Consider the following 20,134-nt stretch of genomic DNA (forward strand, 5'->3'; position numbering starts at 1 on the left):
AAGGTTTATCTCTTTTGTTTATCTTCTCAACCAGCTTTTAGATTTATTGATCTTTGTTTCTATTTCATTTATTTCTGCTCTGATCTTTATGATTTCTTTCCCTCTACTAACTGGGTTTTGTTTGTTCTTCTTTCTCTAGTTCTTCTAGGTGTAAGGTTAGATTGTTTGTCTGAGATTTTTCTTGTTTCTTGAGGTAGGATTGTATTGCTATAAACTTCCCTCTTAGAACTGCTTTTGCTGCATCCCTTAGGTTTTGGATCATTGTGTTTTCATTGTCATTTGTCTCTAGGTATTTTTTGATTTCCTCTTTGATTTCTTCAGTGATCTCTTGGTTATTTAATAATGTATTGTTTAGCCTCCATGTGTTTGTATTTTTTACATTTTTTTCCCTGTAATTAATTTCTAACCTCATAGCATTGTCAGAAAAGATGCTTGATATGATTTCAATTTTCTTAAATTTACCGAGGCTTGATTTGTGACCCAGGATGTGATCTATCCTGGAGAATGTTCCGTGTGCACTTGAGAAGAAAGAGTAATCTGCTGTTTTTGGATGGAATGTCCTATTAATGTCAATTAAATCTATCTGCTCTATTGTGTTATTTAAAGCTTGTGTTTCCTTATTAACTTTCTGCCTGGATGACCTGTCCATTGGTGTAAGTGAGGTGTTAAAGTCCTCCACTGTTATTGTGTTACTGTCGATTTCCTCTTATAGCTGTTAGCATTTGCCTTATGTATTGAGGTGCTTCTGTGTTGGATGCATACATATTTATAATTGTAATATCTTCTTCTTGGATTGATCCCTTGATCATTATATAGTGTCCTTCCTTGTCTTTTGTACCAGTCTTTATTTTAAAGTCTATTTTATCTGATACGAGTATTGCTACTCCAGCTTCTTTTGATTTCCATTTGCATCCCCTCACTTTCAGTCTGTATGTGTCCCTAGGTCTGAAGTGGGTCTCTTGTAGACAGCATACATATGGGTCTTGTTTTTGTATCCATTCAGCAAGCCTGTGTCTTTTGGTTGGAGCATTTAATCCATTCACGTTTAAGGTAATTATCGACATGTGTGTTCCTATTACCATTTTCTTAATTGTTATGGGTTTGTTTTTGTAGGTCCTTTTCTTCTCTTGTGTTTTCCACTTAGAGAAATTCCTTTAGCATTTGTTGTAGAGCTCGTTTGGTGGTGCTGAATTCTCTTAGCTTTTGCTTGTCTATAAAGCTTTTGATTTCTCTGTTGAATCTGAATGAGATACTTGCCGGGTAGAGTAATCTTGGTTGTAGGTTCTTCCCTTTCATCACTTTAAGTATGATCATGTCACTCCCTTCTGGCTTCTAGATTTTCTGCTGAGAAATCAGCTGTTAACATTATGGGAGTTTCCATGTATGTTATTTGTCGTTTTATCCTTGTTGCTTTCAGTAATTTTTCTTTGTCTTTAATTTTTGTCAAGTTGATTACTGTGTGTCTCAGTGTGTTTCTCCTTGGGTTTATCCTGCCTGGGACTCTCTGTGCTTCCTGGACTTTGGTGGCTATTTCCTTTCCCATGTTAGGGAAGTTTTCGACTATAATCTCTTCAAATATTTTCTTGGGTCCTTTCTCTCTCTCTTCTCCTCCTGGAACCCTATAATGCGAATGCTGTTGCATTTAATGTTGTCCCAGAGGTCTCTTAGGCTGTCTTCATTTCTTTTCATTCTTTTTTCTTTATGCTGTTCCGCAGCAGTGAATTCCACCATTCTGTCTTCGAGGTCACTTATCCGTTCTTCTGCCTCAGTTATTCTGCTGTTGATTCCTTCTAGTGTAGTTTTCATTTCAGTTATTGTATTGTCCATCTCTGTTTGTTTGTTCTTTAATTCTTCTAGGTTTTGTTAAACATTTCTTGCATCTTCTCAGTCTTTGCCTCCATTCTTATTCCGAGGTCCTGGATCATCTTCACTATCATTATTCTGAATTCTTTTTCTGGAAGGTTGCCTATCTCCACTTCATTTAGTTGTTTTTCTGGGGTTTTATCTTGTTCCTTCATCTGGTGCATAGTCCTCTGCCTTTTCATTTTGTCTGTCTTTCTGTGAATGTGGTTTTCATTCCATGGGCTGCAGAATTGTAGTTCTTGCTTCTACTGTCTGCCCTCTGGTGGATGAGGCTATCTAAGAGGCTTGTGCAAGCTTCCTGATGGGAGGGACTGGTGGTGGGTAGAGCTGGGTGTTGCTCTGGTGGGCCGAGCTCAGTAAAACTTTAATCTGCTTGTCTGTTGACGGGTGGGGTTGCGTTCCCTCCCTGTTGGTTGTTTGGCCTGAGGCGACCCAGCACTGGAGCCTACCTGAGCTCAGTAAAACTTTAATCTGCTTGTCTGTTGATGGGTGGGGCTGCGTTCCCTCCCTGTTGGTTGTTTGGCCTGAGGCAACCCAGCACTGGAGCCTACCCGGCTCTTTGGTGGGACTGATGGCGGACTCTAGGAGGGCTCACGCCAAGGAGTACTTCCCAGAACTTCTGATGCCAGTGTTCTTGTCCCCGTGGTGAGCCACAGCCACCCCCCGCCTCTGCAGGAGACCCTCCAACAGTAGCAGGTAGGTCTGGTTCAGTCTCCTATGGGGTCACTGCTCCTTCCCCTGGGTCCTGATGCACACACTACTTTCTGTGTGCCCTCCAAGAGTGTAGTCTGATGTGCTGCAGTCAGATCCCTCTAGTCTTCAAAATCTGATTCTCTAGGAATTCCTCCTCCTGTTGCCGGACCCCCAGGTTGGGAAGCCTGACGTGGGGCTCAGAACCTTCACTCCAGTGGGTGGACTTCTGTGGTGTAAGTGTTCTCCAGTTTGTGAGTCACCAACCCAGTGGTTATAGGATTTGATTTTATTGTGATTGCACCCCTCCTTCCCTCTCATTGTGGCTTCTCCTTTGTCTTTGGATGTGGGGTATCTTTTTTGGTGAGTTCTAGTGTCTTCCTGTCAACGATTGTTTAGCAGTTAGTTGTGATTCCTGTGCTCTCGCAAGAGGGAGTGAGCACACGTCCTTCTACTCCGCCATCTTGAACAGCACAGCATTTTTTGGTTTGTTTTTTCCCTGGGCCACTTGCACTACCATCTATGGGTTCTAATCTCCTTACCACACCCTTACCCCTTTGAGACTCAGATTCACTTTTCTGAACATACTGTGTTTGAAAGGTGTGTGTGTGTGTGTGTCTGTGTCTGTGTGTGTGTGTGTGTGGATGTATGTTTTAAGATCATGAATTTATATATCTTCTCTAAGCTACTCTGTTATTGGAGCTGTTAGCATTTTATATATGATCATAAATTTGAGGCAGAATTTCATTTTTGAGACTGATTTAGGATCTTAAGGAGCTCATATATTACCTCTACAAAAGTATTTATTTTCTTCTTTCTTGGCCCAATATGAACCCTTGTTGATATGTAGTGCATGTCTCTTGTTGCTGTATAATGATCATCTTTCCTATGTCTTTTATTTTTAAATGTATATATTATTTCATTTTTTGAAACTTCCTGCAACTTCTGGAAACAAATGGACATTGTAGGGAAAAACAGGAGCATTCTAATCTTCCTTGGTGTTCTTCCTTTTCCTTATTGGCTTTAAGGAACTGGAGGCTGGGGAAGAGAACTAAAAATTATGAAAAACAGGTCACAGTAATTTAAAATGTTTGTCCCTAAATTCTGTGAAGTAGACCTGTAGTCATATGGCAGAGTTGATGTTTCTCATCATAATTTTTTTTTAATATTTATTTTATTTACTTATTTATTTATATTTTTGGCTGTGTCCGGTCTTAGTTGTGGCATGCGGGATCTTTCATTGCGGCACATGGGCTCTTCATTGCGGTACAAGGGCTTCTCTCTAGTTGTGGCACGTGGGCTCCAGAGTGCATGGGCTGTGTAGTTTGTGCCGTGCACGCTCCCTAGTTGTGGCATGTGGGCTTAGTTGCCCTGAGGCATGCGGGATCTTAGTTCCCCAACCAGGGATCGAACCCACATCCCCAGCTTTGGAAGGCGGATTCTTTACCACTGGACCACCAGGGAAGTCCCCTCATCATAATGTTTTTAAATCTTTTTCTTATTTGTAAAACAATCACAAACTTACATAAAAGTTGGAAGTACAGCACAAAAAAAACTTTTTTCCTGAACCAATTGAGTTAGTTGCTGATCTGAAGCCCCATCATCCCAAATGCTTTAGTGTGTGCTTCCTACAAAGGCATTTTCTTACATAACCATAATACAACCGACCACAGCAAGAAATTTACACTAATATGTTATTTAATTAACTAATATGAACATGTTATTAATTATTTCAGTAACTAATAATGATACATTATTACTGTCTGTTCCTCAGACCAGCATCCTGAGGCTGTGGATGTGGTTTAGAGTCACCTTTTGTACTTAGTTGTCACGTCTCTTTACTCTTCTTCAGTCACAGTTCCTCAGTCTTTCTTTGACTTCCATGACGTTGACACTTTTAACAATTATAGGCCGGTTATTATACAGAATATCCCTCAATTTGTGTTCCTCTAGTGTTTCCTCATGATTAAGATTCAGCCTACGTATCTTTAACAGGAACAGCACAGAAGTTATGCTGCTTTTTCTCATTGTATCCTCTCTTCATCTTCTCAACTAAATATGTAACTGTCTTCAGGTTATGTAGGCCTGAAATCGTAGCCATGTTTCCCCATGTCTAAGTCAAAATCTGTTGATTCTGCCTGTCACTTCTGCTTATTCCCACTGCCATGTGACTATTTCAGACCCTGACTCCCTGTTCCTTAAACAATTGCACCACCCATAACTGCCTTCTCCTTGCTTCAGTCTTTCCTGTACCACTTATTAATCTTCCTAACATACAGCTTCTGTTGTTGTCTGCCTAAAGATGCCGAAATAGAGAATAACAGTCTTTAGTAACTCCTAGTTACCTACAGAATAAAGTTCAATTCTTTATATGATGTTTGAGATCCTCTATAGTTTGATTTTAGCTTAACCATCTTTTCCTGTACCCTCATTTAAACCAATTTGGTGCCTCTTGACAGAATGCTCATCCTCCTGTCACTGAAATTCTGTTCATTCTTCACAACAAACTGAAATGCTGTCTTTTATGACACCTTTGTGCTGATTCATTTTTTCCTTCCAAAAGCCATGTTTCACAACTTTATATCTCACATTTATAATTTTGTCTCACAGAGCCAGTGCTTAATGTTTGAACACAATGTTTTCTTCAAAGTGTGTAAGTCAATCAATAGACTTATATGATAGATGTTACAATTGTTGTCCCAGTCATAAAATACTAAACATATAATGAAATCTCTAAGCCTTTCCATTGCAATTTTTAAATGTAAATAAGATTTTTTTTAATTTAAAAAATTTTTAATTTTTTAAACAATTTTTAAAGGTTACTTTCCATTTACAGTTATTACTAAATGTTGGCTATATTCCCTGTGTTGTACACTACATTCTTGAGCCTATCTTACACCCAGTAGTTTGTGCCTCCCACCCCTCACCCCTCTATTGCCCCCCCTTCATTATAATTTTGACTGTATATCTCAAGTATTTTATGTTACTGAATTTTGATTTTTTTCTCTTTAACATGTAGCTAATTGGCTAATAATAGCATAATTCCAATGAGTATATGAAGTTTATTATTGCCACATTCAGCATGTCTAATAATTTTTGGTTTTGTCCTGAATGAATTAAGTTTCTGAGTCCTGTGTATCTTATTAGTATTCATACTTTATTTTTTCTCTTCAGAGTCAGTAGATACCGTCTTAAGTTTATAAACAACACATTATGAAATACGAAATAGTCTTTAGGGAACACCTTGGCAGTCCAGTGGTTAGGACTCGGTGCTTTCACTTCTGTGGGTTCGGTCCCTGGTTGGGGAACTAAGGTTCTGCAAGCCACACAGCGCAGCCAAAAATAAGAAAAAAGAAAGAAATAGTCTTTAAATTTATAAAGATAACTAGCCACTAGAAGAATTTTAAAATAGTAATATTACAAAAAGTGGTGGTGATTAGTGGAGGAAACATGGAAAGTAGGAGTACAGATGCCTTATCTAAGCACCATCCAAGGTTGACGAAAGAGGCAGCAGAGGTGTAAGTTTATTATTCAGCATTTTGGTACTAGCCACGAAGAGAGCCAGAAACAGAGCCTGGAGCTTCTTGCTGGGAGTGGGAATGGAGGTGGCTGGGTGGAGGAGGGAAACTTCTATTTTTTTTTTTTTTTTAATAATTTTCTGTACTATTAGAATTTTATTTTACCAGATTGAATATGTTACTTTTATATTTAAAACTTTTTGTTTTAGACTCCAGAGTACATTAATAACTTACATGAAAGTAAATCCTGCCTAAGATAAGTTTGAAAGTAAGGCTTAAACATACACACGAATAGTCTGTGGTTGATTATTGATAAATGTTTTCATCTTTTTTGTGGGAAGACGTGTTATTCTTTGGTGATAAGAGTGTAGAGCCTTCAGAAAAGCTGCAACATGCAGGGGAAGTTGAGATCCTTTCCCTACTTTGTAAGCGCGCCTTTCTTCTTTCTCCCAATCTTTTCCACGTTTCCCCTCCAATTCCTATCCTTTTCTCAAAGAAGAGAGGGCCATGTGACTAGAGTGATGGGTAGATAATGAGAGCTGTCTTACCTAGAAACCACCTAAGAGCTGTCTTACCTAAGATAACAATGGTTAGGAATTGTGTTTGTACCTTGAGTAGATATACTGAGTTAGAACAGGCTGGTGAGTAGAAAAAAATGAGACCTAGGAAATTCTGACAAATTACACGAGACATTTGAAATTCTAGATTTTACTTCACATGTCACTAATCCACGTATAGTAATAGAAATTTAGCTGTAAGACCTATTTATGAATCAAGGCAAAATGTCTGACCAAAGGAACTAAAATTGCGCTTTTCCATTTTCCAGAGTTGTGCTTTGATGTATTTTATTTCTTTCCAAAGGTGTAGTTAATAACAAGCACAGCACCTAGCTTAGTGTCTGAAATCTAGTAGCCTTTTGATAAATTTGGTGAATGAATGAACACACACATGATCGAGAAATATTAGAAAATGGATGGGTTCTTAAAGTACGTTGCTTGTATACTTGAATGTTAAGCCAGAATGGCCAAATTGTGGAACAAAATAAACTAGATAGGTACATTTTACTAGATAAATTTTAATATGATGACAGAAATAACTTTCTTTGTAGAAAACTGCACTTTTTGTACTTCTTAGTATTGAAGGGAACTGAGAGCTCATTCAGGTGGCTGTTGGCATAGGAGGAAGAAAAAGAATACCTTGGGCAGATCGAGGTTTAATTAAAATTCGGTTTGGCTCATTTGAATTAATTCCTATAATAGACTTGTTAATGAGGTGTTAAATGATCACCTTGAGAATCCCAGGAACTGTCAAAAGCTAATTAGAACTGAGAAGCTTTTTTTTTTTTTTTTAATTTCTATTCAAATTCTCTGCCCATCCTTTTTTTTGAAGCTTTTTTTTTTTTTTTTAAGTATTCCAGGATCCCCATGCTGAGGGGGCAGAACTGTTAAAGAAAACAGTCTTGAGAGAGGGTTGCGGTGGGAGTGGTCATAAAGAGAATTTCCTGCTTCTGGAGAGGGGGTGCTGACATCCACTTGTTACCTTTGGCAGGCGGGCTTTTCATTTGGTTGAACCTGGGTACCCTTCTTTCCAATCCCTATGCTTTCTGAGCCTAGGAATATTTGGGTTCCACTTTTTTCTTTATTATTATGTATCTGCTTTTATGCAATTTGTTTATTTCACTATTAGAGATTCATCTAAATAAAAATCAAGTTTTCTAGTGAACACAGTTTAATTCTTAGCCACAGTACAGTTTAACAGTATATCTAATGCTGGAAAGTAGATTAGATCCCTCCTTTCTTGTAACTTACTGCCTAGAACACTGTTGAGAAATATTTAATTCTTCATTTATCAAACATTTCTCAAGCACTTGCTCTGTATCTTGTGGTGGGTATGCTGTTGAGGGGTACAGAGTTGAACAGTACATGATCCTTGCCTTTGAAAATGCTTATAGTCTAGTGGTAGGGGTAAGATTCCAGAAAGGACTGGTTTCAGAGCCACAAATAAATTCTTCTTTTGTTCAGCTTCCCCTTTTCTTGGTTTTCCTCCTTCCTTCTCCTCCTCCCTCACCCCCACCCCCAAAAACCCCCTTAAACTTCCTTAAATCCAGCTAATTATTTGAAGCAAATTCAGATCTTATTGATTTTATGTTTCTTACTAATTTTTCTATCTAAATGGATTTTTCCTATGGAATATATATCACTTTAGTAAATTACCAGCAATCAAAGAAAAAGATTTTCTTTCTGTAAAGTAGCCTCTTTATTATCTAGCAAAAAGGGCTTCTTAACGAGTGGCTTAAGCCTTCTGCAATCAGCAAGCAGTATAACCACTTTACAGGTAGAGAAAATTGAGCTCACACACAAGATAAGTTTTCTCAATATTTTGTCTTCAAGTAGAATGTAGCTTTCCTGAACTGCATCCACTTCATAATCTATTTTTAATTTTCTGATTTCTTGTCTGCGAATTATCAGAAAAACAGCTAAGTTTAGTTGTGAGTAATCGCCCGTACAAATGAAAGCCTACCTCTTTCCTCTCCATGGATCAGTAACCCCTTTAACCTCCCTCTCCGCTTGAGAAATCTATCCTGAATACTCAAGAGCTTTTGTAGCACGGTCTGTCTATTTCTTCTTCCAAGTCCAAGTGCTAATAAAAATTTCTTGCCACAAGAGTGGTCTCTCCTTTTGCGTCTTGTTTCAGAGTTTGTTTTAAGCTGGCTGTTAAGATGCCCACAGGCAGCAGGCTGGAAGCTAACCTTTGAACAAATGTAGACTTGTTCATTTAGTAGAATGTTGTTATTAATGCATAACATAAATAAGGAGTTTGAGGATGTTCCCCTTGGACAGGAAAGGAGCCCCGAAGTCGATGTCCCTCATATTGCAGAAGATGTGGTAAGATGATATAAGGGAACTAAACTCTTAATTAAACTACTGTGAATCGTATTATTGTTATTTTTTTAAGATTGAAGTGGGTGAACTACCTTAGTTTTATTTCATAATAAAATTAATTTTAAAGATTTTTTTCCATGATTTGATTTGTTCAGTTACTGTTTGGCTGAGATGAATGGCCATTTCTTCTCATCACTTATAATTTGTCAGCTTTATAGCCCAGTCTCTGTTTTGTTTGTTGAAGAGGAATAACTTTCTCAATCTTTTTTTTTAATATTTATTTTATTTATTTATTTGGTTGTGCCGGGTCTTAGTTGCAGCAGGCGGGCTCCTTAGTTGCGGCTCATGGGCTCCTTAGTTGTGGCATGTGAACTGTTAGTTGTGGCATGCATGTGGGATCTAGTTCCCTGACCAGGGATCGAACCCGGGCTCCAGGCATTGGGAGCACAGAGTCTTAACCACTGTGCCACCAGGGAAGTCCCTTTCTCAATATTAACACAGTTGGAATTGCTTTTTTCCCCCCAAATTATTTTTTTATTTTTTCTTTTATTTAATTTTGGCTGCACTGTGCAGCATGTGGGGTCTTAGTTCCCCGACCAGGGATTGAACCTGTGACCCCTGCGGTGGAAGCACAGGGTCTTGACCTCTAGACTGTCAGGGAAGTCCCTCCCCCAGAATTATTTTTGAGGGCTTTATCTAGGAGACTTGATCCTAGATTTTCATCAACTTTATTGCAGTTTATTGCCACAGGGATACTTAATATGTATAAATAAGTGACAAGATAGATGGACTCTTCTCAGTTAAGAACCAGATATCCTCCTTAAGGCTCTCCTTAAGATTTGAGAGCTTTTTGAAGAGCAATTGATTTTTTTTTTTAATTGTCACCTGTGGTTTAGAAAAAATAAATTATCTAAATACTTGTATCTGCCTGCTATCTACGTTGACAGTGGAATGAGTTTCAGAAGGATCTCATTAAGGTGTACTCTTTTAAGCCCTTGTTCTCAAACTTTGTCCATGGACCACCTGCGTCAAAGTTACTTTTAGTATGGTGGTTCCTAACCTTGCTCACACACAGGAAAGCTTAAAAATTAGTAATAATGCCAATGTCACGCCCCTTTGCAGACCCATGACTATCTGGGGGTGAGGCTCCTGCAGGATGTTATTTAAAAGCACCCCAGATGATTCTAATGTGCAGCCAGGGTTGAGCACCACAGTTCAGAGCTTGTTAAAAATGAGGATTCGAGTCTGTTCCACCAGACCATGAGTCTTGGTGGACAAGGCCTTAGACTCTGCATTTTAAAGAAAATCTCAATTAATAATGCAAACTAACTTTTAAGAGATTTGAGGATTCTCTCTGTCTCTTTTTTTTCTTGAGCTCGTTTACATCATTGAGAACCAAAAGCAACTCTACTGATTGGTGGTAATTGGGGAAAATAAAGGAAATTGGAAGACAAGATATTTGATCTGTTTCTTTTACAAGAAAAATAAGGGAAATATTGGCTTGTGGAACAGGAGTTTGGTGGTGATGTTAAGTTGTCAATTTTCATTGTTTTTGGAAATTAAATGCATTGATGCTTCCTTCTAAAGAGCTGATGATCCTTGCTGAATGAATCAGTGGCATAGGTGAAGTCAGAACAAATTAGGGGAGGGAAAAGAGACAACTAAGGATTCAGAGACCTATGTTCAGGCCTCTTAAGGCTGGTTGGAATTATTTTGTTTTACTTTTTTTTAATGCTACTTGTATTTTTTATAGCCTATTAATTCAGATTCTCAAATTTTGTACGTAACCTACAAAAGGCCTTGCTCACTATATACTCTTTTTTCTAAATGTTCAATAATACTAATCAGTTTTGTGAAATTCTTGCTTAGTGCCTTGCCTTCTGCCTCTGAAACTAGTTTAATTCCAAGCCTCGCCTTCACCAGTGATTGCTGTATTTGCTAACCCTCTTCATCTGTCCATGGGTGCTTGACCACAGTACGCATATTTCGTCATCCCTTCATTTCTGTCTGAAAGTAGCTTGTGATATGTTCCAGTACCAAAGGAGGACAGTAGGACAGTCTTTGGACAAATTAAGCCTTTCTGTCCTAATTGTGAGCTGGCACCCTTTAAAACTCAGTTCCTTAATATTTCAGAGGCGCTTGGCCTCTTTTCTTCCTCTTGTTTAGGGCCCTGTTTCTGGCTGTGCGTTAGCAACCATTTTTTAAAATTCTTGATTATATTGAATCAGCAACTTAAAGCCTTGGCCCCTGCTGCTTGTTGCACATCCTGTGGCAGTCCTCAGGAAATCCTAGTTTTGGGCATTAAAACAAATTAAAGGATTAAACTACTACTAGGGAGAGGGTGATAAACAAGTGCTTGTGAAAGGAATTCACTGCAGTGCTTGGTGTTAACGAGTTGCTCTAGTTGCTGAGGAGAGAAATAGCAGTAGTAATAATGGGAGAGTAGATTCAAATACTTGTATGCATTCTTGTAGGGAGATAAAGAACCAAAGGGCTGCTTTAGAACAGTATCCCTAGGGTAGGGAGGGGCAGGCTGTCTGCTTTGATGTTCATTAACTTGACAATCGCCCAAGCTGAGCACTTTGATATTTGTCGACAGTCTAGCAAAACAGGGGCTGGTCTAGAAGATGGTAAACCTAGTTCCCACTCATTTTGCTTCAGTGTTCCAAAGTTACTGAACTCTTGCTTCCTGAAAGTCCCTTATAAATATCCCTTTTACAAGACTGTACACTGGAGCAGAAAGGTACATTTATTTTCCCATTCCCTGGAACTCCTAAGAGCCTAACGGGAAGATTTTCTAGTGCCATTTAATTGGGACTTAAGTGTTATTAAAGTCAGTCTGCCCTGCCTTTTAGCTAATATTTCTTTTACTTTTGTTTTAGGTAACATTTTAATTTTTATTTTATTTATTTAATAAATTTATTTATTTATTTATTTTTATTTTTGGCTGCATTGGGTCTTCGTTGCTGCGCGTGGGCTTTCTCTAGTTGTGGCGAGCGGGGGCTAGTCTTTGTTGCAGTGCACGGACTTCTCATTGCGGTGGCCTCTCTTGTTGCGGAGCATGGGCTCTAGGTATTATGCGGGCTTCAGTAGTTGTGGCATGTGGGCTCAGTAGTTGTGGCTTGCAGGCTCTAGAGCGCAGGCTCGGTAGTTGTGGCACACGGGCTTAGTTGCTCCGTGGTATGTGGGATCTTCCCGGACCAGGGCTCAAACCTGTGTCCCTTGCATTGGCAGGTGGATTCTTAACCCCTGCGCCACCAGGGAAGTCCCAAGGTAACACTTTTAAATATGATACTTTATCCTTCTTTGTCTGAGATCATGTGAAAAACATGAACAGATAAATTCAAGTTCCAGCATAGTGTGGTTTTAAAAATAGCTTCACTGATGTTTTTCTTTACATTCTAAGCTCTATTGTCTCTTCCACCACTACTTCCTTCTCCAGTCCCTTTTGGTATTTTAAGATATTTTTAGATATAATGATGTTAATTTTCATCTACATCTCTGCAGGTGTTCATGTAGAAGTTAAAGAACTAAGGATGACCATAAAGGTCAGTTGATTTGTGTGTTTGCTGGCATTCTTTTGTCCCTCTTGCTCCTTTCTAGGAGGCTATGAGTTGCTGCTCTTCATGATGCATCCTGACTGGATACTTGTGACAAGTACATAATTTATTGATCTAGAAAGTGCTGTGATGAGAGTTGAGAGCGTTGTCTGCTGCTTTGCCCCCTCACTTTAGAGCTGTTCAAAGAGAGTGACCATTGATGATTTAGAAGGACGAATGAAGAAGAGACTGATTCTTTAACGAAGAAAACTTTAGGACCTAGTTAAGGATTAATCCCTCTTCTGCCCAGCTCACACACTACAGTATCATCTAAATGTGAAAAATATATATATCATGAAGTAGAAGTTCCTTCATGGTTTAACCTTGTTAATTATCAATATATTTCTGTTGGCATGAAAATCAACTTCAGTATCTATACATTTGTAAGATTCATAAAATAAGCAAAATTTATCAAAATTTTAACAAGTACCAAATATTTGCTACTACTTGTAGAAAAGGTTTTTTTCCCCCCATTGTTACCTTTACTTATTCAGTTTTTTTTTAACAAATATTTTGTTTATTTTAATGAAGCTGGTACAGACAGTGTCCATTTAAAACCCATATCCCAGGCCAAAAAGTACCAAAAAGAGCAGTGTTCTGTTGTATACACTTCTGCATGAATAACTTTAACTGCTAATGAAAAGTAGAACGTTTCTGAGATCTTCAAACAAGGTTTTTCTTTTGTCTTAAAATGCTTTCTCTGCAGTGACGCCATCTTTGGAGTTAGTCATTATTCTCACCACCTCTGTCATCTTGACTCCAACCTGATATTCCTGTTCTTCTGGTCCAGACCCTCAGACTTTAAAAGTAGCTTTAAGCTAAGGAAAGGGCATTTTTCCACAGTTCAGTTCTCTGAAAAACTTCCATCTCCCACTGAAAGTCACGGTCCAGGAGTGAAGTGACCACATGCTAGAACTTCAGGGCCAATTGCAAAGTCATTATGAACACTCGCATTAGTCACTGTTATTTATCACAAGCGTGCAAATGCACAGTCCTGGAAAAGGTGGCCTCTCTGTGCACACATGTAATTTTTTAAAAGGAGAGGGCAATATGAAGGGGGCTGAGGTTTGATCACCAAAAATCAGCACAGTGAAAACAGACAATAACGAATAATGGGCACTAGAATTCAAATTACCAGATGTTTTAAAGAGATGGGGTGCCAGTTTTCAATTCTGTTTTGAACACTACATTACAAAAGAACTATTTTTAAAAATAAAAAAGGATTAAGGGAGAAGAATAAAAAATAAAAATATCTAAACCATTGAATGCCCCCGTTTGTTCCTGATAAACTTCATTCACATCTTCTTCCTCCATTCCCAGTTCTTTTGGAGTGTGATTATCAGCAATTCTCTGACCTTCAAAGAGAAACCTGAGTGAATTCATGGGAACTCCCTGTCTTTGACAATATGATTCTTTGAGTTTCTTGTGATGTGTCATCATTTTCACTTTGAAGTGAATCTCACTGCTATCCTGTCTGATGACTTTGAGTTTAGTGCTCTCTCCTTCCTTCTTATCCCCCAAGTCCTCAGTTGAAGGTTTTGCCTCCTGGTCAGACATGGTGACAGTGGCTTCCCCCAGGGTCTCCACCCAGCAGTGGCCTCGGGTAGGCAGAACCTTGCTCCAGGATTTACAGATCCATGTCTTCCCCACAACACAACACTGTGGCTGGAGGGACTTCCGCTATGCCTCCTACTTGTTCAGTTTTTAATAATTTAGGAAGCCTTCCTGCTCTTGTGGGGATGTATAGAGAGCATGGCTACAAGATTTTTTATTCTAAGATATTTGCTGCTCTATGTGATTTTGAGTAACGTCTCCCATTCAGTTTTTCCTGAACAACACCCCGTCAGTGACAGGGTGCTCTGTTCCCGGGGTCCTAGAGAGCTGTTTGTTTTTGCAGTTGATAAAGGATAAAAGAAGTACTTGGTCATTTTTATATTTGATGCAGGGAGTGGTCCTTATCTCTTCTTTATAACCAAAACCATTTAAGTGAAGTACAGTAATTATATGGGTTAGTATTCTTTCCAATTCTATGCTTATACTTCAAATGGTAGTACTGGGGATTGTGGCCATTTGCAGAGAGAAGTAGAAAAGAGAATAGAAGATAAGTGACTCTAACAGCAGTTGGAAATTGTTCTTAACTTCTAAGTAAAAGTATGGCCATTATTCAAGAAAATTTTCTGTTAAGTATCATCTAAGTCCCATTGGACCTGGAATAACTTGGTCAAATGAATAGATTGCTGTCTCTTGGAGAGGATTCCACGCTTTCTAAGGCGTCAGTGCTAAAATCATCATCATAAAGCATTTGCTGGACTTTCCTTGTGCAGTATTTTTACAGGGAGGTAGAGGGAAAGAGGGAGAGAAAGATGTTATAAGGCATCAGCTCATGGAATTTATAAAGACTGACAAGATTCAAGATCTACAGCAGGCAAACTGGAGACCCAAATGATCTAGTCCAGATACCATCAGTCTCAAGATCCAGGAGGAGCTGACGCTTCAGTTCAAGTATGAAGGCAGAAGAAAAAAAAAAAAATGTCCCACCTTAACAGTCAGGCAGGAGGAATTCCTTCTTACCTGGGAGGGGCTTTTGGTTCTCTTACGGCTTTCAGCTGATTGGAAGTGGCTCACTCACATAGGGCAGTCAGCCAATTTAAATGTTACTCATTCAAAACACCCCCACAGACACATACAGAGTAATGTTTGACTGAATATCTGAGGCCCATGAAGCCTAGCCAAGGTGTTACATAAAATCAGCCATCACGGGGACTTCCCTGGTGGCGCAGTGGTTAAGACTCCACACTCCCAATGCAGGGGGCCCAGGTTCAATCCCTGGTCAGGGAACTAGATCCCACATGCATGCTGCAGCTAAGAGTTCACATGCCACAACTAAGGAGCTGGCAAGCCGTAACTAAGGAGCCCATGAGCCGCAACTAAGGAGCCCGCTGGCTGCAACTAAGGAGCCTGCCTGCTGCAACTAAGACCTGGTGCAACCAAATAAATAAATAAATAAAAATATTTTTTTAAAAAAAAGCCATCACCGTATCCTCAGTTGATTAGCCCACTTTTTTTGGATACTGAAATTTGCCTCTGATGTTTTTCAGCTTCAGGAGAAGTAAATGAGTGAATAAACTCTGTCTAAGCCTATCAACTTTTTTCCCTCCATATTGGGCTTGGCAGTGAAGACCCAACTTTGGGTTCTAAACTCTGGTTCCCTTGGAATGTTGACAGTTTTACAATATTAAGTTCAGTTAACTTTATATTTTAGTTTCTATTCATTAATTGATTTTTAGTTGGTCCCATACATGATGTTTATACCCTTGGCAATTTGCTAGAAAGTAGATCATCAGTAACAGCCAAGAAGAACAAATGAATTAATTTGGGAACTTTGTTATATGATTCTGATTAATGAAAGTAAGAAACCAACAAGTAAAACTGATGGATATAGAGTTTATGTTTATCTGTACAAATATGAAGATGTGTTTTTATGTTCTGATTTAAGTTCTGATTTTGGAATTCTTTTTATATATAGTGTTATTTTGTTTGAGTCCTCTTGCTGTATGAATATATGCAATTCAGGGATCAGCCTGTTAAGGATCCAAATACAGAATTTTAATACTCCTTTTTTTTTTTTTTTGGCTGCACCGCACGGCTTGCAGGATCTTAGTTCCCCAACCAGGGATTGAACCCAGGCCCACGACAGTGATAGTGCTGAGTCCTAACCCTTTAATACTACGTTTAAATGTATTTACCTATTCATTCATTCTTATTTTGTCTATAGAAGCAATACATGCTCATTTTCAAAAACCCAAATATATGTCACAGAAAATAAACAGGAATAACCAGTGTCAGTTATTTGGCATATAGTCTACAGATTTCTTTTGCATGCACATATGTACACATATATACAAATAATATACATATATACAAATAATAATTTTATTCGTGTTATTTTTAGCAGTGGCACATAAATAACACCACAGGATTAGAAGAGTTTTGGCTAGTAATTTATGGGAGGGAAGAAAATGAGGATATTAATTGCCTATTTAGCAGTTTTGGAGGACAGTTTCATTCTAGGGTTGTTAGAATTTACTCCATAATTTTGTCAAGAACAAAAAACAAATGAGTTCTGCTAGGATACTTCCCCTCCCACACAGTGTTTAATAGTGCCTACGAATAACAAAAGATAAGGAAGTCACACTGTGAGAGGTCTGTCAGTTTGTGAATCCAACATAAATGGGGACTCTGACAAAGCATAAAAGAACTGACAATATTTAAAACAAAAAGTCATAAAAATTATAATTATCCTCATCAGTTCATTTAGTCCCATGGAATTAATTCATGGTTTTGATCTTTTGTTAACAGTTTTATGAAGTCATCAATTTCTAAGTTAGAATTCTAAAAATTCTTACCCAGTTCAATGATATGATCTGAAAGTTTATGAAAACTTTAGAAACTCGTATCTAAGAGTAAGTGTCAGTCCTTTCCAAGAATCTCTCTGACTATGAAGCTTATTTGTAAAAGCATCAGAATAAAGCAAAAGCTCTCTGAAAATGACAAAAGACTTAAACCTGGCATGGTTAGAGATCTGATTACAGTGCAGTTGACAAGGAAATTAGGTTATTTCTGTGACATACAACATTTTAAGATAACTAGAATTATGACTGATAACGTTATTCCAGGACATATCAGATTTCTAGGAATTTCACATAGTTTCTGAAATACTTATAACATATATCTATACAGACATAACAATAAAGAAGGTTTAGTATTACTTATTTGGAAATGCTTCCCATGTAATTTCATATATGAAATAAGCCTAGTTAGCTTAACATATCCCTTTTTATAAGGAGAGAACCAATCTTTGAGATATTTCAGGGGCCTTGAAATAATATTTCAAAGTTCTAAGTCAAAAAAGACTTTATTTAAAATTTTATTTTGGAAATTTGTCAAAAATATCAAAAGTTTTAAAAATACTTCGTCAAATAGGATCATAGGTCACTGTGGAACAATGCTTAGTTACCCATTTAATCAAAGTGACAAAGATTTCACAGGCAGTTATTGAAGGTTATATATTTAGTACTGTGTAAAACTTAGCTCTTTTAATATTGAGAGGACTAGGTTTACTTAAATAATCAAAGATCTGATAAAGACAACAGAGAATGTGAGTGATTATTTTGACAAAACATAAGATCTGTCTTTTATAATCTTACTATCAAGAGCAGACAAATAGGGGGAAAAAAGTTTGTCCTTTTAACATAAGGAGGAACCAAATTTTAATTTTGCACCAGCTTACTCTTCATTGCGGTGTGCAGGCTTCTCATTGCAGTGACTTCTCTTGTTGCGGAGCATGGGCTCCAGGCACATGGGCTCAGTAGTTGTGGCTCGTAGGCTCTAGAGTGCAGGCTCAGTAGTTGTGGCACACGGGCTTAGTTGCTTCGCGGCATGTGGGACCTTCCTGGACCAGGGCTCGAACCTGTGTCCCCTGCATTGGCAAGCAGATTCTTAACCACTTAACCACTGCACCACCAGGGAAGTCCCACTGCGCCACCAGGGAAGTCCCTAGTTGTTTTAATAACATATATTAATTAGAATTTTTAACCCTTTGAAACCATAATTTCTAGTAAAAACTAAAAAGTAAACAATTATGAACTGCCTTTTACATTAGCATTCTGTAGATTGGCAAACTTATAAATACTTTTTATAATTTCTAGAAACATATGCTGCTTCATAGTACAGTCTTTCAGTAAGGCACAAGATACATGTATTTACTAATAGACCCAAACATATTTAGTCTCTGTAATAAGAGGTCAAATGTAGGTAAACTTAGACTTGTTTAGCAATTCATGTTTCAGTATTTTATCTTACTTGGAAATGATGTAGACATTCAGTGATTAACTTGAAACTTTAAAGTTTCAACTTACCAAGAAGATTTGCAGAAACTACAAGGGGGGAAATATATAATAGTGGACGTGTATTATGTTTACTACGTACTGAGCACTATTCTGAGTGCTTTTCATTAAATTCTCAGAACAAGTATTACACATAATTCTCCTTCTTTTATAAAATGAGGCAACTGAGAGGTAAGTTGCTTATCTCAGGACACAGGGTTACTAGGTGGTGAAGCCAGGATTTGAACCAAGTGTTTAGTGCCAGAATGCTTTCTGTGTACTAGACATTTAATTTAATTTTTTGTTTGTTTGTTTTTGGCCATGCCGCATGGCTTGCAGGATCTTAGTTCCCCGACCAGGGAATGAACCTGTGCCCCTGGCAGTGAAAACACAAAGTCCTAACCGCTGGACTGCCAGGGAATTCCCAGATATTTAATTATCATTTGCCTTAATGTAATTGAATATAGGTAGTTCTGCTGAGGAATTCAGATTAGTTTGAACACATCTCAGAAAATTCATCCTGAATGTCTGCTGTGTATTCTTGGGGGAGGTACTAGGGGAAAAAAAACATAGTATTTACCCTCAGACTTTGCAGTTTGTTCTGGGGACACAAGACCACACATGAAAGGTGTAAGAACAGAAACAGGAACTTATAAACAAGAGCAAATTAATGAAGTACAAAGTAGAGGCGTCTTAAAACGTGCCAGGAATTTTCTCATAATTTAATTTTTAAATTTCTGCCCTTCATCTTTCATAGTACTCTTGGTTCTTTTGGAGTTTTTAAAGATTAGAGTTACATAAACACTGGTAGAAAATAACAAAAACAAACTGAAAATGAAAAAACAAATTGCTTGTATTTACTGATTTGCATGATTTTCATCTAAACTGCAGAAAAATTGTCTATAAGAATTTTCATTAGCAGAGTTATATGTAAGTTGTATGTAACTACTGCTTAAATATGACATATAGACTGGAATGATTTAGGTGAAGTGGGGAATAACTGACTGCTAATGGGTGCTGGTTTCTTTTGGGGGTGATGAAAATATTCTAAAATTAATTATTGTAATGGTTGCACAACTCTCCAAGTACACTAAAAAACGTTGAATTGTATACTTCAAATGGGTGAATTGTATCAAAAAACGGACTTTAGAGCAGAAACAAGAAGAACTACAGTCCTGCAGCCTGTGGAACAAAAACCACATTCACAGAAAGATAGACAAGATGAAAAGGCAAAAGGCTATGTACCAGATGAAGGAACAAGATAAAACCCCAGAAAAACAACTAAATGAAGTGGAGATAGGCAACCTTCCAGAAAAAGAATTCAGAATAATGATAGTGAAGATGATCCAGGACCTCGGAAAAAGAATGGAGGCAAAGATCGAGAAGATGCAAGAAATGTTTAACAAAGACCTAGAAGAATTAAAGAACAAACAAACAGAGATGACCAATACAATAACTGAAATGAAAACTACACTAGAAGGAATCAACAGCAGAATAACTGAGGTAGAAGAACGGATAAGTGACCTCGAAGACAGAATTGTGGAATTCACTGCTGCAGAACAGAATAAAGAAAAAAGGATGAAAAGAAATTAAGACAGCCTAAGAGACCCCTGGGACAACATTAAACGCAAGAACATTCGCATTATAGGGGTCCCAGAAGGAGAAGAGAGAGAGAAAGACCTGAGAAAATATTTAAA

At 38.0% G+C, this 20,134-nt stretch overlaps 2 protein-coding genes and 1 pseudogene across 6 annotated transcripts in view; 1 reads left to right on the forward strand and 2 right to left on the reverse strand.

Annotated features, from left to right (window-relative positions):
- The window catches only part of TMEM63C (transmembrane protein 63C), a 452,188-nt gene that overhangs the window by 62,677 nt on the left and 369,377 nt on the right, over window positions 1-20,134 (reverse strand). The window lies entirely within an intron of this gene.
- Window positions 1-20,134, forward strand: part of SPTLC2 (serine palmitoyltransferase long chain base subunit 2) — a 120,536-nt gene that overhangs the window by 55,901 nt on the left and 44,501 nt on the right. The window lies entirely within an intron of this gene.
- LOC309625351 (small ubiquitin-related modifier 1 pseudogene) lies at window positions 12,512-18,031 on the reverse strand (annotated as a pseudogene). The gene has a single exon. The product of its transcript is annotated as a small ubiquitin-related modifier 1 pseudogene (transcript).

The sequence above is a fragment of the Balaenoptera borealis genome (genome assembly GCF_965194805.1).
Source record: "Balaenoptera borealis genome assembly, chromosome: 3".
Classification (NCBI taxonomy): Eukaryota; Metazoa; Chordata; class Mammalia; order Artiodactyla; family Balaenopteridae; genus Balaenoptera; species Balaenoptera borealis.